This window comes from Carassius gibelio, chromosome B18, assembly GCF_023724105.1.
Source record: "Carassius gibelio isolate Cgi1373 ecotype wild population from Czech Republic chromosome B18, carGib1.2-hapl.c, whole genome shotgun sequence".
Lineage (NCBI taxonomy): Eukaryota > Metazoa > Chordata > Actinopteri > Cypriniformes > Cyprinidae > Carassius > Carassius gibelio.
In genome coordinates, this window is record NC_068413.1 from 25,718,490 (window position 1) to 25,734,376 (window position 15,887).

The 15,887-nt window shown below is 39.2% G+C and overlaps 1 protein-coding gene and 1 long non-coding RNA gene across 2 annotated transcripts in view; both read left to right on the top strand.

Moving 5' to 3' along the window:
- LOC127977424 (genetic suppressor element 1-like) overlaps positions 1–15,887 on the top strand; it is an 870,445-nt gene that overhangs the window by 137,951 nt on the left and 716,607 nt on the right. The window lies entirely within an intron of this gene.
- LOC127977451 (uncharacterized) overlaps positions 1–15,887 on the top strand; it is a 31,580-nt gene that overhangs the window by 6,236 nt on the left and 9,457 nt on the right. The window contains exon 2 of the long non-coding RNA XR_008158227.1: positions 15,148–15,322. This is a non-coding gene — a long non-coding RNA (uncharacterized LOC127977451). The remainder of the gene's footprint in view (positions 1–15,147; positions 15,323–15,887) is intronic.

Below are 15,887 nucleotides of genomic sequence, written 5' to 3' on the forward strand. Positions count from 1 at the left end.
CGACTGGTGCGCATAAATAAAAAGCACACACATTAAAATAATGTCCCAGGCCTGGTCCTCTCTCGTCCTTCACGGTCGTCACTCCAGTTTTATATCCTTCCATCTCCTACGTGGGACTCGATACTAGCGGTGGGGCTCAGGTGTAGCTCATCTCCAATCACTACACCTGGCCTCACTCCTCGTTCCCACGCCTCTCGGCCCCGCCCCACTCGCCACATACCCCCATCGCCCCTCGCAGGCCGGGGGGTACCCTCGAGACTGCGCTCTACTCCCCCCCCCCCCTTCCCTCCGGGGGGGACCGCTCACGGGGACCTGCAGGAACCTGGGGGTAGGACAGACGAGGCGAGAGAAAAGGAGATGGAAGGAGGAGCGACAAGGACGAGAGAGGGGAGAGAGAAAAAAAAAAAAAAAAATCCGGTTCCCAGACGCACTGCTGCTCGGCCCTCCACCAGCTGGGTGATCTCCTCCGCGGTGCCTGGCGGTGGCACTGGACGGCCCTCGGCGGACGGCGCGACACTCCTCCGCCGCCCGATGGACGGCGACGGCTCCTCCGATTTTGGGCAGCGGCAGGAGTCCCCCGTTCCCTGCCCCTCCGGATTCCGTCACGGAGGCGGCAGGCTCCGGCCCCCTGGCGAACGGCGCCGACTCCTCCGCTCCCTCACGGACGGCAGCCGCCCCTCCTTGTCGTGGGCGGTCGGCAGCAAGCTCGCCCGTCCCCGGCAACTCGCTCCAGCCCACCGCCTCGAGCGTCCCTGGCGGCACATACCTCGCCTGCTCGAGGGCACCGCGGATTCACCACAGCGGCGAGGGATCTTCAGCAGCGCGTCCCTCCTTCTCCCGGGCTTCGGCACCACTGTAATAAACAAATCTCCATATTCATCGGGAAGAAGGAGGCGGGAACCGGCGCACAATCAAAAAGCACTTTAATATCCAAAATAAATACAAAACGGCGCACCAGCCCCTCACGGCCGACTGGTGCGCATAAATAAAAAGCACACACATTAAAATAATGTCCCAGGCCTGGTCCTCTCTCGTCCTTCACGGTCGTCACTCCAGTTTTATATCCTTCCATCTCCTACGTGGGACTCGATACTAGCGGTGGGGCTCAGGTGTAGCTCATCTCCAATCACTACACCTGGCCTCACTCCTCGTTCCCACGCCTCTCGGCCCCACCCCACTCGCCACATACCCCCATCGCCCCTCGCAGGCCGGGGGGTACCCTCGAGACTGCGCTCTACTCCCCCCCCCCCTTCCCTCCGGGGGGGACCGCTCACGGGGACCTGCAGGAACCTGGGGGTAGGACAGACGAGGCGAGAGAAAAGGAGATGGAAGGAGGAGCGACAAGGACGAGAGAGGGGAGAGAGAAAAAAAAAAAAAAAAAATCCGGTTCCCAGACGCACTGCTGCTCGGCCCTCCACCAGCTGGGTGATCTCCTCCGCGGTGCCTGGCGGTGGCACTGGACGGCCCTCGGCGGACGGCGCGACACTCCTCCGCCGCCCGATGGACGGCGACGGCTCCTCCGATTTTGGGCAGCGGCAGGAGTCCCCCGTTCCCTGCCCCTCCGGATTCCGTCACGGAGGCGGCAGGCTCCGGCCCCCTGGCGAACGGCGCCGACTCCTCCGCTCCCTCACGGACGGCAGCCGCCCCTCCTTGTCGTGGGCGGTCGGCAGCAAGCTCGCCCGTCCCCGGCAACTCGCTCCAGCCCACCGCCTCGAGCATCCCTGGCGGCACATACCTCGCCTGCTCGAGGGCACCGCGGATTCACCACAGCGGCGAGGGATCTTCAGCAGCGCGTCCCTCCTTCTCCCGGGCTTCGGCACCACTGTAATAAACAAATCTCCATATTCATCGGGAAGAAGGAGGCGGGAACCGGCGCACAATCAAAAAGCACTTTAATATCCAAAATAAATACAAAACGGCGCACCAGCCCCTCACGGCCGACTGGTGCGCATAAATAAAAAGCACACACATTAAAATAATGTCCCAGGCCTGGTCCTCTCTCGTCCTTCACGGTCGTCACTCCAGTTTTATATCCTTCCATCTCCTACGTGGGACTCGATACTAGCGGTGGGGCTCAGGTGTAGCTCATCTCCAATCACTACACCTGGCCTCACTCCTCGTTCCCACGCCTCTCGGCCCCGCCCCACTCGCCACAATATTCCTCAAACCATCAGACAAGAGGAGGTGGTGCTGGTCCTTCACGAGTCACTCTAATCGGTTCATAAAGCCTATATATAAAGTCTTAATATTTAGTATTTCACAATACTTCATGGTATTCTAATTAAATCATTTTTTGGAATCTTAGATCTCTCAGAACCTGACACATTGTAATTCTGAGACTCCAGGAAAGTGGCAGTTCTGTAAAATGTTGGCGCTGGAGACTAAATGCTGTCTGATAGTTTCACACCTAATTCACTTAATACACACACACACACACACACAAACACACACACATTACCCACAGTGACAGAGGGACAGAGTGACATCAGATGTATGATAGTTTTTTTAATTTTCTATCATCCATATAGTGTTGTATAGTCATGAAACTATGCATATTTCCTCAGAATGACTTGTCTTCTATGTGTAATTTTTTTTGAAGTGTTTAGAAGCTGCACTTAAAAAAAATAAAAGACATTTACTGGTTACTTTTTTACTGTTATTTCAAAAAATCACCACAACAAAACCATTCAAGCTATCCAAAATTCATCCGCACCTGTTCTGTAAGATTAATTCTTTAAACAGTGGTAAAAGAGGATGTGGTGCTAAACCTTCAAGAGTCACTCAAAACGTATCTGTTCATAAAGCCTATAAAGAATTATTCTTAATATATAGTTCACAATACTTCAGCTTGTTATTCTAATTAAGTGAGGGTTATTTTATCAGTAAAATACATAAAATACATATTATTTTTCTTTCAAAGACTTCTATAAATGATTTAAATCATACTTGTTTCTACAATAATTATTTAAAAGTAATCCTATAGCTCCATCTGGTGGCCATTATTGGTACTAAGAATTGCAAGCTTGATTTATATGTTATGATAGTTTTAATTTTATGCTGGCTCTTGAAAATGATAAAGCTATGAAACTTACTGTGCTTCCTTCAAATGATGACTTTTACGTATATAAAAAATTATGAAGAGTTGGAATTAAAAATTTAAAAGATATAGTAAAATAACTATTGTATTTATGTTACTTTAATAAATCGCTATGGCCTGTGTTGTTTGTTTATTTTTATTTTTATTTTTTTTCATAGGAAGATAACTGACCCTTTACTCTCCTTTTTAATAAATGTGCTTATAAACCAAGAACAAGCTATTTATAGCTGTATGGATTTACATTTTAAAAAAATTAGTCTACGGCATTCATTCTAAACAGCTTGAATAAAACCTGTTAATATTAATTATAGACCACTGTAACTGTGTATAATCTAACAAACAGGTTTATTATGAAAATAAAGTGTGTACACCAGATAAATTGGACGATAAAGAAATTGCTAACAATAGTATAATAGAGCATGTTTTAGGTTTTTAGGCGTTTAGATGCAGAAATGGACAAATCAAATGTAAAATAAAATTTAATTGATTTAATTAAATATAGATTAAGTCTTGTTAGAGCAAAATAATAAATAAATACGTACACACATTAAAAAAGCAGCCAAGATGAATGAGTTAAATTTTTTATATAGATTAAAATTGAAGACAGAAACAGCTATGCGGTCACTTAATATTAAAATCCAGTAGATCCACTTCAGATTTATTTCTCAACAGTTTATGTTCACGTGGCTGTTTTCGTTTATATTAGCCAAGCTATTATGTATTTTGAAATAATCTTGTCCGTGATGTGTTCGTTCTTAAGACGAGAGGCAGAATCCTGCAGCTCCAGAGATATATGTTATTCTGCCAGTCTCGCTTTCAAATAGTCTTGCGCACATAAACGGGTCACAAACACCTGCATTTAGCTCGCGTTGTGTTATAATGGGTGTATTGTGTGCATTTATGGCAATAATTTATTTTAAAAAGCTCTTAAACAAGAATAAATTCGTTTGTTTTGAACTTGTGACACTGTGCGCGCTGATCGGAGGCAGTGATTTCAGAAAGGCAGCTGAAAATATTTCATTTTCACACAAACAGTTCAAAAACATCTTAATTTAGCTCTTGGTGTGTTCTAATTGGTGAATTGTGTGATATCGCTGCAATACTTTATTTTTAATAGCTATAAAACAAGAATAAACTCGTTTTTTTCTGAGCTCATCATTCCACACGCTCCTGCTCAGAGCGGTGATTCATCTCTCGTGTTTCTCACGTATCACTGACCACACATCGATTATTAATGAGCCCTGACCTGATAATAATCATATATGTTGGTTTAGCTTGTCAGTTTGAATTAAATCCAAGTATTTATTTGTATTTTAACCGATTTAAAAGTGAAACCAAAAGACAGTCTCCTCCCTTTTTTAGTCCGGTAACTGAACCTGTAGGGGCGCTATTTCTCTCAGACAATGGAAGTCTAAGCACACACACTCAAACAGATGGACAGAGTGAGATGAGATGTCTGACAGTTTTTTAATTTTCTGTTATCCATACAGTGTTGTAAAGTCATGAAACTATGCATATTTACTCAGAATAACTTTTTTTCTGTATGAAAAAAGGTTTTGAAGTGTTTGGAATTTAAAAATGCAGGAAAATTAATAATTCCATCTTTATTGTCATTTAAAAAAATCACCACGACAAAACCATCCAAGCTATCCAAAACCCATTCACAATTTAAGTTCCTCAAGGTTTTTTCAACAAGTAGGCCAAGTTTGGTGTGTATAGTGTTACTCTCCTCTGAGCAGTATGCATTAATTCACAGCTAAATGTAAAAAACAATCCACATTCAAATCAAAATAGCCGACTTCCTGTTGGTCGTAGCTGATGACTGTGAATTAGAAAGTTGTCCGTCTTGATAAGAACAATTTATGTACCGAGTTTGGTGTCTGTAGCTAAAACTAACCCCCTCACGTTTGACAAAAGGTGGCGCTATAGAGTGCCTCTTCCACGCCCTCTTATGAACGTTTGCCAGTGTCTAGCTGTCACTAATACTGATATGTGTTCTGAGTTTGATGAAATTCTAAGCATGTTATATGCCTCAAAATCACCTGAGAAGTATTCCAGTTTGACATGTTGCCACGGCAACAATATTTTTAGATATCAATATCCCCCCAGCAGATTTATATCGACTGTGTTTTAACATTATTCTGATGAAGTTTGAAGCACATCGAGTAAAAATAAGATGCTGAATTCAAAGCATTTTGAAAATGACACACTTCCTGCTGCCAGTTGGTGGCGCTATAACTTTGACTCCTAATAGTCACATATATGCGATCAACATCATACAATGAATAATCTGATGAAGTTTGATTACAATTAGGAAATGTATGTTGATGGTATTAGACACTTCCTGTTTCTCAATTCCCGCCATATATTCAACGCCTCGCTACGAGCAAACCGTTCGAGATATCAAAAATCCCCTGGCAATTTTTCATCCCCAATGTCTTGAGATCATGTTGACCGAGTTTGGTGTCAATCGGCAAAAAACCCTATGACAAGTATTTCAAATTCCAGAGCATGCGCTTTTTACATAACTCTAAATATCTGACTTCCTGTTGGGCGGAGCCTATGACATGCAATACGAAAGTTGTTCAGCACGATGAGATCTATATGTGTACTGAGTTTGATATTAATATGTGCAAGTATGTGTGAGCTATGCATCAACATTTCTGACTGTGATCCAGGGGGCGCCGTAGAGCCCCTGTGTCACGCCCGGGTCCCAGCCTCTGCAGGCTCCTAAAGGCCACAGATTCCAAAGTGTGCGCAAATTTTCAAGAGTTTTTGAGTATGTTAAGGACCCCAAAAGCCCCCACAACTTTGACGAAAAATATGAATACTAAACCCTAAATATCCAACTTCCTGTTGGGCGGAGCCTATGACATGCAGTACGAAAGTTGTTTGGTTTGATGAGATCTACATGTGTACCGAGTTTCGTGCATCTACGTGCAAGTATGTATGATATATGGCCCTCAGTATTCCAGGGGGCGCTGTAGAGCCCCTGTGCCACGCCCGTGTATCAGTCTCTGCCCGGCCCTAATGGCCGCAGGTTCCAATGTGTGTGCCAATTTTCAAGACTTTTTAAGCATGTTAAGGGCCCCAAAAGCCCCCGAAACCTTGAAGAAAAATAATAATAATAATAACAAATAATCCTAAGGAAAACAATAGGGCTCTCGCCCTCCAGGCTTGAGCCCTAATAATAACAAATAATCCTAAGGAAAACAATAGGGCTCTCGCCCTCCAGGCTTGAGCCCTAATAATAAATATAGCTGCAAGCAGCGATGGCGGGCTCAAGCCGTCAGTGCAACGCCACCCCGGTGGCATCGGGAAAACTGTGCCCAGCGGGCATAAGCATTTACAGTAACCCTCTGGCAATCAAATTTTAAGGGATATGGCAGTTAAAGGGTTAATCCGACCCATCTAGACTTTGAAATCACATACACAGAACAATATATATAACTTTAGTAACACTTTATTTTAATATATATAAAAAAATTATAAGTTGTGCATCGTAGCTGACACCTAAATGAACAATTACAGTTGTTTTTATGACTGTAAGTCATTCTCTTCAAATGCTACTGACGTTAGAAAAGTGTATAACAATATCACATGTAACTTTAGAGACGGTCCCTAAATTTGAGACTCTCGAATGTCCAATGTCAAGCCAACTTTATGCCTGTTTTTGTTTTGTTTTTTACTTTATTTTTCTTTTCTCTGTGCCGGATTGCTGATGTCTTTTACCCGGGCATAGATGTCCATCCATCAATTACGAACATTCATCCGCAAATGTCCGAGCGGTCGCGAGCGCGGATGGGAGAATGGCGCATGTTTTATTTTTTTTGAGCTACTGGGATGGTGCCCCCTCTGGGAGTTGGTGCCCTACGAAGACTGCGTATTCTGCATATAGGGAGCGGCGGTACTATCTGGAAGATATATTCCTCAAACCGTCGTACAAGAGGAGGTGATGCTAGTACTTCAAGCATCTCTCAAAACCTATCTGTTCATAAAGCCTATATATAAAGTCTCAATATAGTATTCCACAATATGTTGTGCTATTCTAATATTATTGTGGTTTTTTATTGACATTGTTATTTGCTGTTATTTTTTGTTTTAATATTGTTACTGTTGTTACTTGTTGTACGGTGACCTTGAGTGGTTTGAAATGCGCCTTAAATAAAATGCATTATTATTATTATTATTATAATTATTATTATTAGCTGTACACTTGATAAAAAAATAAATAAATATAAACTTATGCAATTGTATATATATGTATATATAGTGTGCAGTTTTCTTTTATTGCATCTTGAAATAAATGTTTCTGAGTTCTGTGTTTGTTTATTTTTTTTATTTTTATTTTTTTATTTTTTTTAGGAAGATTACAGCCTTTAATCTCCTCAAAATAAATGTGCATATAAACCATGAACAATTTAATTATAGCTGTATTTATAAAATGCTTACTAATGACTATTAATTTTGGGAGAAGGCTATATAAAGCACCAACAGTTGATGTTGAGGCCTAAGATATTTCTTAAGCTGTAATGATGAAAAAACAACAACACCACAAAATTGCTTTTTTTTCTGCTGGTGATTAAAGAGATGATTAAGTCTCCCTCTCTCTCTCTCTCTCTCTCTCTCTCTCTGACACCAAGCCCATCCCCTCTCCCACACATTCACACAAACTCAGCACACACACTTAACACACACACACTTAACACACAAACACACACACACACACACACACATTACCCACAGTGACAGAGGGAAAGAGTGACATCAGATGTATGTATGTTTTTTAATTTTCTGTCATCCATATAATGTTGTATAGTCATGAAACTATGCATATTTCCTCAGAATGACTTGTCTTCTATGTGTACATTTTTTTGAAGTGTTTAGAAGCTGCACTTTTTTTTACTGGTTCCTTTTTTACTATTATTTCAAAAAATCACCACGACAAAACCATTCAAGCTATCCAAAATTCATTCACACCTGTTCTGTAAGATTAATTCTTTAAACAGTGGTAAAAGAGGATGTGGTGCTGAACCTTCAAGAGTCACTTAAAACGTATCTGTCCATAAAGCCTATTAAGAATTATTCTTAATATACAGTTCACAATACTTCAGCTTGTTATTCTAATTAAGTGAGGGTCATTTTATCAGTAAAATTCCTAAAATACATATTATTTTATTTGAAAGATTTCTATAAATGATTTAAATCATACTCGTTTCTCCAATAATTATTTAAAAGTAATCCTATAGCTCCCTCTGGTGGCCATTATAGGTACTAAGAATTGCAAGCTTGATTTATAAGTTATGATAGTTTTAATTTTATGCTGGCTCTTGAAAATGATAAAGCTATGAAACTTACTGTGCTTCCTTCAAATGAGGACTTCTACTTATATAAAAAATTATGAAGAGTTAGAATGAAAAATTTTAAAGATATAGTAAAATAACTATTGTATTTTTTATGTTACTTTAATAAATCTCTATGGCAACACCATTTAAGCTATCCTAAACCCATTCACAATTTAACATCTCAGTATATTGGCATCATGTTGAAAAAGGAGTATGGAGTAGTATGAGGAGGAGTATGAATTCATTTACAGGCTGATTTTATCATAAATCCACAATAAAATTTCTGAGTTCTGTATCAATCTGTGTTGTTGTTTGTTTATTTTTATCTTTTATTTTTCATAGGAAGATAACTGACCCTTTACTCTCCTTTTTAATAAATGTGCTTATAAACCAAGGACAAGCTATTTATAGCTGTATTTATAAACTGCTTACTACTGACTATTAATATTGGGACAAGGCTTTATAAAGCATGAACTGACTATTTACTAATGAGTGCAGTTATTATAAAGTGTTATCAATGAATTTGCTAATGTTAACAAATTAGACATTATTTTACAGTGTTATCAAATCCTTAAATGACTCATAAGCATTTGTGAAAGTTCTGCTTGCATTACAGCTTAGTATTGATCTGTGAGCTGAACAGATTTACTGTTACATCTATGAGATTATGTAAATTCAAATAAATATAATGTCACAGGATGTCATAGGTCAGTATCAAATGAGTTTGAAATTATTATTTGCAGCACAAATAAGTTTTTTTTAGGATTTTTAAAAATCCCTAAAACTGACAGAAAAAGGTTAAGGCCTAAGCTATTTCTATGTGAGTGGCTAAATTTATTTTTGTTTTCATAATTGTAATACACAAACTATGAAATTATACAAAATGTATAAAAAGGTAAATAAATAAATACGCACACATTAAAAAAGCAGCCAAGTCGAATGAGTTTCCTTTTTTATATAGATTAAAATTGAAGACAGAAGCAAGTGGTAAATGTGGTCACTTTAATATTCAAATCCAGTAGATCCAGTTTATGTTCACGTGGCTGTTTTCGTTTATATTCGCCAAGCTATTATGTATTTTGAAATAATCTTGTCCGTTATGTGTTCGTTCGTACGACGAAAGACAGAAACCTGCAGCTCGAGAGATATGTTATTCTGCCAGTCTCGCTTTCAAATAGTCTTGCGCACTTAAACAGGTCACAAACACCTGCATTTAGCTCTTGTAGTGTTACAATGGGTTTATTGTGTGCATTTGTGGTAATATTTTATTTAAAAAAGCTCTTAAACAAGAATAAATTCGTTTGTTTTGAGCTGGACACTGTACGCGCTGATCGGAGGCGTGATTTCAGATAGGCAGCCACAAATATTTCATTTTCACACAAACAGTTCAAAAACATCTGAATTTAGCTCTTGGTGTGTTCTAATTGGTTGATTGTGTGATATCGCTGTAATAATTTATTTTTAAAAGCTTTAAAACAGGAATAAATTCGTTTTTTCTGAGCTCTTTACTCCAGACGCTCGTGGTCACAGCGGTGATTCATCTCTCCTATTTCTCACGTATCTCTGGCCAGAAATAATTTATCCATGAGCCCTGAACCGGTAATAATCAGATATGTTGGTTTAGCTTGTCAGTGTGAATTAAATCTAAGTATTTATTTGTATTTTTAACCGATTTAAAAGTGAAAGTAAAAGTTCGGGAATTGAACCTGTAGGGGCGCAATTTCTCTCAGACAATGGAAGTCTGAAGCACATATACTCAAACAGAGGGACAGAGTGAGATGAGATGTCTGACAGTTTTTTAATTTTCTGTTATCCATACAGTTTTGTAAAGTCGTTAAACTATGCATATTTCCTCAGAATGACTTTTTCATCTGTATGAAAAAATTCTTTGACGTGTTTGGAAGCTGCAATTTAAAAATACAATAATGATTCCCTTTGTAAGGTCATTTAAAAAAATCACCACGGCAAAACCATTCAAGCTATCCAAAATCCATTCACAATTTAAGTTCCTATCAGAAATACTGATGTGTGTTCAGAGTTTTGTGAAATTCTAAGTATGTTATTTGCCTCAAAATCACCTGAGAAGTATTCCAGTTTGACATGTTGCCACGCCAACAATTTTTTAGATATCAATATCCCCCTTGCAGATTTATATCGGCTGTGTTTTAACATTATTCTGATGAAGTTTGAAGCAAATCGAGTAATAATAAGATGCTGAATTCAAATCATTTTGAAAATGACACACTTCCTTCTGCCAGTTGGTGGCGCTATAACTTTGACTCCTAATAGTCACATATATGCGATCGACATCATACAACGAATAATCTGATGAAGTTTGATTAAAATCAGGAAATGTATGTGGACGGTATTAGACACTTCCTGTTTCTCATTTCTCGCCATAATTTCAACGCCTCGCCACGAGCAAACCGTTTGAGATATCAAAAATCCCCTGGCAATTTTTCATCCCCAGTGTCTTGAGATCATGTTGACCAAGTTTGGCGGCAATCGAGAAAAAAACCTATGACAAGTATTTCAAATTCCAGAGCATGCGCTTTTTACATAACTCTAAATAGCTGACTTCCTGTTGGGTGGAGCCTATGACATGCAATACGAAAGTTGTTCGGCACGATGAGATCTATATTTGTACTGAGTTTCATATGAATATGTGCAAGTATGTGTGAGCTATACATCAACATTTCTGACTGTGTTCCAGGGGGCGCCGTAGAGCCCCTGTGCCACGCCCGGGTCCCAGCCTCTGCAGGCTCCTAAAGGCCACAGATTCCAAAGTGTGCGCAAATTTTCAAGAGTTTTTGAGTATGTTAAGGACCCCAAAAGCCCCCACAACTTTGACGAAAAATTTGAATACTAAACCCTAAATAGCCAACTTCCTGTTGGGCGGAGCCTATGATATGCAATACAAAAGTTGTTTGGATTGATGAGATTTATATGTGTACCGAGTTTCATTCGTCTACGAGCAAGAATGTATGATATATGGCCCTCCATATTCCAGGGGGCGCTGTAGAGCCCCTGTGCCACGCCCGTGTATCAGTCTCTGCCCGGCCCTAATGGCCGCAGGTTCCAATCTGTGTGCCAATTTTCAAGACTTTTTAAGCACGTTAAGGGCCCCAAAAGCCCCCGAGACGTTGGAAAAAAAAAAAAAAAATAATAATAATAATAATAAAAAATAATCCTAAGGAAAACAATAGGCCTCTCGCCCTTTGGGCTTGAGCCCTAATAATAATAATAATAATAATAATAACAAATAATCCTAAGGAAAACAATAGGGCTCTCGCCCTCCAGGCTTGAGCCCTAATAATAAAAAATAATCCTAAGGAAAACAATAGGGCTCTCGCCCTCCAGGCTTGAGCCCTAATTAAAGCTGCAAGCAGCGATGAACGGGCCCTCGCACCCGGGATCACCGGCAGCGAGTGGCTTCAGTAAATAGGTGAAAATAAAAGTGTGTACACCAGATAAATTGGACGATAAAGAAATTGCTAACAATAGTATAATAGAGCATATGTTTTAGGTTTTTAGGCTGTTTTCGTTTATATTAGCCAAGCTATTATGTATTTTGAAATAATTTTGTCCGTGATGTGTTCGTTCTTACGATGAAAGGCAGAATCCTGCAGCTCGAGAGATATATGTTATTCTGCCAGTCGCGCTTTCAAATAGTCTTGCGCACATAAACGGGTCACAAACACCTGCATTTAGCTCTTGTGTGTTATAATGGGTGTATTGTGTGCATTTATGGCAATGATTTATTTTAAAAAGCTCTTAAACAAGAATAAATTAGTTTGTTTTGAACTTGTGACCTTGTACGCGCTGATCGGAGCGGTGATTTCAGATAGGCAACCCCAAATATTTCATTTTCACACAAACAGTTCAAAAACATCTGAATTTAGCTCTTGGTGTGTTCTAATTGGTGAATTGTGTGATATTGCTGCAATGCTTTATTTTTAATAGCTATGAAACAAGAATAAACTCGTTTTTTTCTGAGCTCGTCATTCCACACGCTCCTGCTCAGAGCGGTGATTCATCTCTAGTGTTTCTCACGTATCACTGACCACACATCAATTATTAATGAGCCCTGACCCGGTAATAATCATATATGTTGGTTTAGCTTGTCAGTGTGAACTAAATCCAAGTATTTATCTGTATTTTAACCGATTTAAAAGTGAAACCAAAAGAGAGTCTCCTCCCGTTTTTAGTCCGGTAACTGCACCTGTAGGGGCGCTATTTCTCTCAGACAATGGAAGTCTAAGCACACACACTAAAACAGAGGGACAGAGTGAGATGAGATGTCTGACAGTTTTTTAATTTTCTGTTATCCATACAGTGTTGTAAAGTCGTGAAACTATCCATATTTACTCAGAATGACTTTTTTTCTGTATGAAAAAAGGTTTTGAAGTGTTTGGAATTTAAAAGTGCAGGACAATTAATAATTCCATTTTTAATGTAATTTAAAAAAATCACCACAACAAAACCGTTCAAGCTATCCAAAATCCATTGGCAATTTAAGTTGTTTAAAATGTTTTGGCATCATGTAAACAAAGTATGGTGTGTAAAGTGTTACTCTCCTCTGAGCAGTATGCATTAATTCACAGCTAAATGTAAAAAAAAAAATCCACATTCAAATCAAAATAGCTGACTTCCTGTTGATCGTAGCTGATGACTGTGATTTAGAAAGTTGTCCGTCTTGATAAGAACAATTTTTGTACCGAGTTTGGTGTCTGTAGCTAAAACTAACCCCCCCCACTTTTGACAAAAGGTGGCGCTATAGAGTGCCTCTTCCACGCCCTCTTATGAACTTTTGCCAGTGTCTAGTTATCATAAATACTGATATGTGTTCTGAATTTCATGAAATTCTAAGTATGTTATATGCCTTAAAATCACTTGAGAAATATTCAAGTTCGACATGTTGCCACGGCAACAATATTTTTAGATATCAATATCCCCCCAGCAGATTTATATCGGCTGTGTTTTAACATTATTCTGATGAAGTTTGAAGCAAATCAAGTAAAAATAAGATGCTGAAATCAAAGCTTTTTTAAAATGACACACTTCCTGCTGCCAGTTGGTGGCGCTATAACTTTGACTCCTAATAGTCACATATATGCGATTGACATCATACAATGAATAATCTGATTAAGTTTGATTAAAATCAGGAAATGTATGTGGATGGTATTAGACACTTCCTGTTTCTCAATTCTCGCCATAATTTCAACACCTCGCCACGAGCAAACCGTTCGAGATATCAAAAATCACCTGGCAATTTTTCATCCCCAATGTCTTGAGATCATGTTGACCGAGTTTGGTGGCAATCGAGTAAAAAACCTATGACAAGTATATCAAATTCCAGAGCATGCGCTTTTTACATAGCTCTAAATAGCTGACTTCCTGTTGGGCGGAGCCTATGACATGCAATATGAAAGTTGTTCGGCACAATGAGATCTATATGTGTACTGAGTTTGATATGAATATGTGCAAGTATGTGTGAGCTATACATCAACATTTATGACTGTGTTCCAGGGGGCGCCGTAGAGCCCCTGTGCCACGCCCGGGTCCCAGCCTCTGCAGGCTCCTTAAGGCCACATATTCCAAAGTGTGCGCAAATTTTCAAGAGTTTTTGAGTATGTTAAGGACCCCAAAAGCCCCCACAACTTTGACGACAAATATGAATAATAAACCCCAAATAGCCAACTTCCTGTTGGGCGGAGCCTATGATATGCAATACAAAAGTTGTTTGTATAGATGAGTTCTATATGTGTACCGAGTTTCGTACGTCTACGGCCAAGTATGTATGATATATGGCCCTCCATATTCCAGGGGGCGCTGTAGAGCCCCTGTGCCACGCCCGTGTATCAGTCTCTGCCCGGCCCTAATGGCCGCAGGTTCCAATGTGTGTGCCAATTTTCAAGATTTTTTAAGCATGTTAAGGGCCCCAAAAGCCCCCGAAACCTTGAAAAAAAATAATAATAAATATAGCTGCAAGCAGCGATGGTGGGCTCAAGCCACCAATGCCATCGCCACCCCGGTGGCATCAGGTAAACTGTGTCCAGCGGGCACATGCATTCACAATATCCCTCTGGCAGTGAGGTTTTAAAGGATATGGCGGTAAAAGGGTTAATCCGAATCATCTAGACTTTAAAATCACATTCACAGAACAATATATATATATATATATATATATATATATATATATATGTGTATATATATATATATATATATATATATATTTAGTAACACTTTACGATAAGATTTCATTTATAAACATTATGTTAACATGAACAATATTTATATAGCATTCATTCATGTCAGTTAATATTCCAAACTTAAACATTTTTATTGTGATTTTTTTCCAAGCACATTTTACCAATTCCAAACCATATCAATCTTTATAACTACCATTATTTTTTATTTAATCATTTATGAGTGCTATACAATAGTCCAGGAAAGCTGGAAGAGAAAAACTCCTTATATTCATGTGTGCAGAATCATTAGGCATGTTTTCTTTTACAGATGAAATGCGCTAAAAAAGAGTTTTAACTCAAACTGTTTTAACTCAAAGTCGTAAATTATGAAATACCCATGAGAAATATCAAACACAAATGCAATGCAGAAATGGATAAGTTAAGACTTGACCATTGTACAAAAATGCTGACTGGGTCATGAGGTCAGAAAAGAAGAAGAAAAAAAAAAAAACAGGTCAAGAAGAACTGACAAAAATAATTGCAAAATAATTAGGAATTAATGTGAAGATTAATTTTTAGTCAATTCTGCAAGACAGACTTTCAGGAAAGGAGGTGGAATAAAAATGAGCTCCTAAATCTTAATCCCGGATTCTGGAAGATATATTCCTCAAACCATCGGACAAGAGGAGGTGGTGCTGGTCCTTCACGAGTCACTCTAATCTGTTCATAAAGCCTATATATAAAGTCTTAATATATAGTATTTCACAATACTTCATGGTATTCTAATTAAATCATTTTTTGGAATCTTTGATTTCTCAGAACCTGACACATTGTAATTCTGAGACTCCAGGAAAGTGGCAGTTCTGTAAAATGTTGGCACTGGAGACTAAATGCTCCCTGATAGTTTCACACCTAATTCACTTAACACACACACACACACACACACACACACACAGACACACACACACACACACACACACACACACACACACACACACACATTACCCACAGTGACAGAGGGACAGAGTGACATCAGATGTATGATAGTTTTTTAATTTTCTATCATCCATATAGTGTTGTATAGTCATGAAACTATGCATATTTCCTCAGAATGACTTGTCTTCTATGTGTACATTTTTTTGAAGTGTTTAGAAGCTGCACTTAAAAAAATAAAAGACATTTACTGGTTACTTTTTTACTGTTATTTCAAAAAATCACCACGACAAAACCATTCAAGCCATTCAAAATTCATTC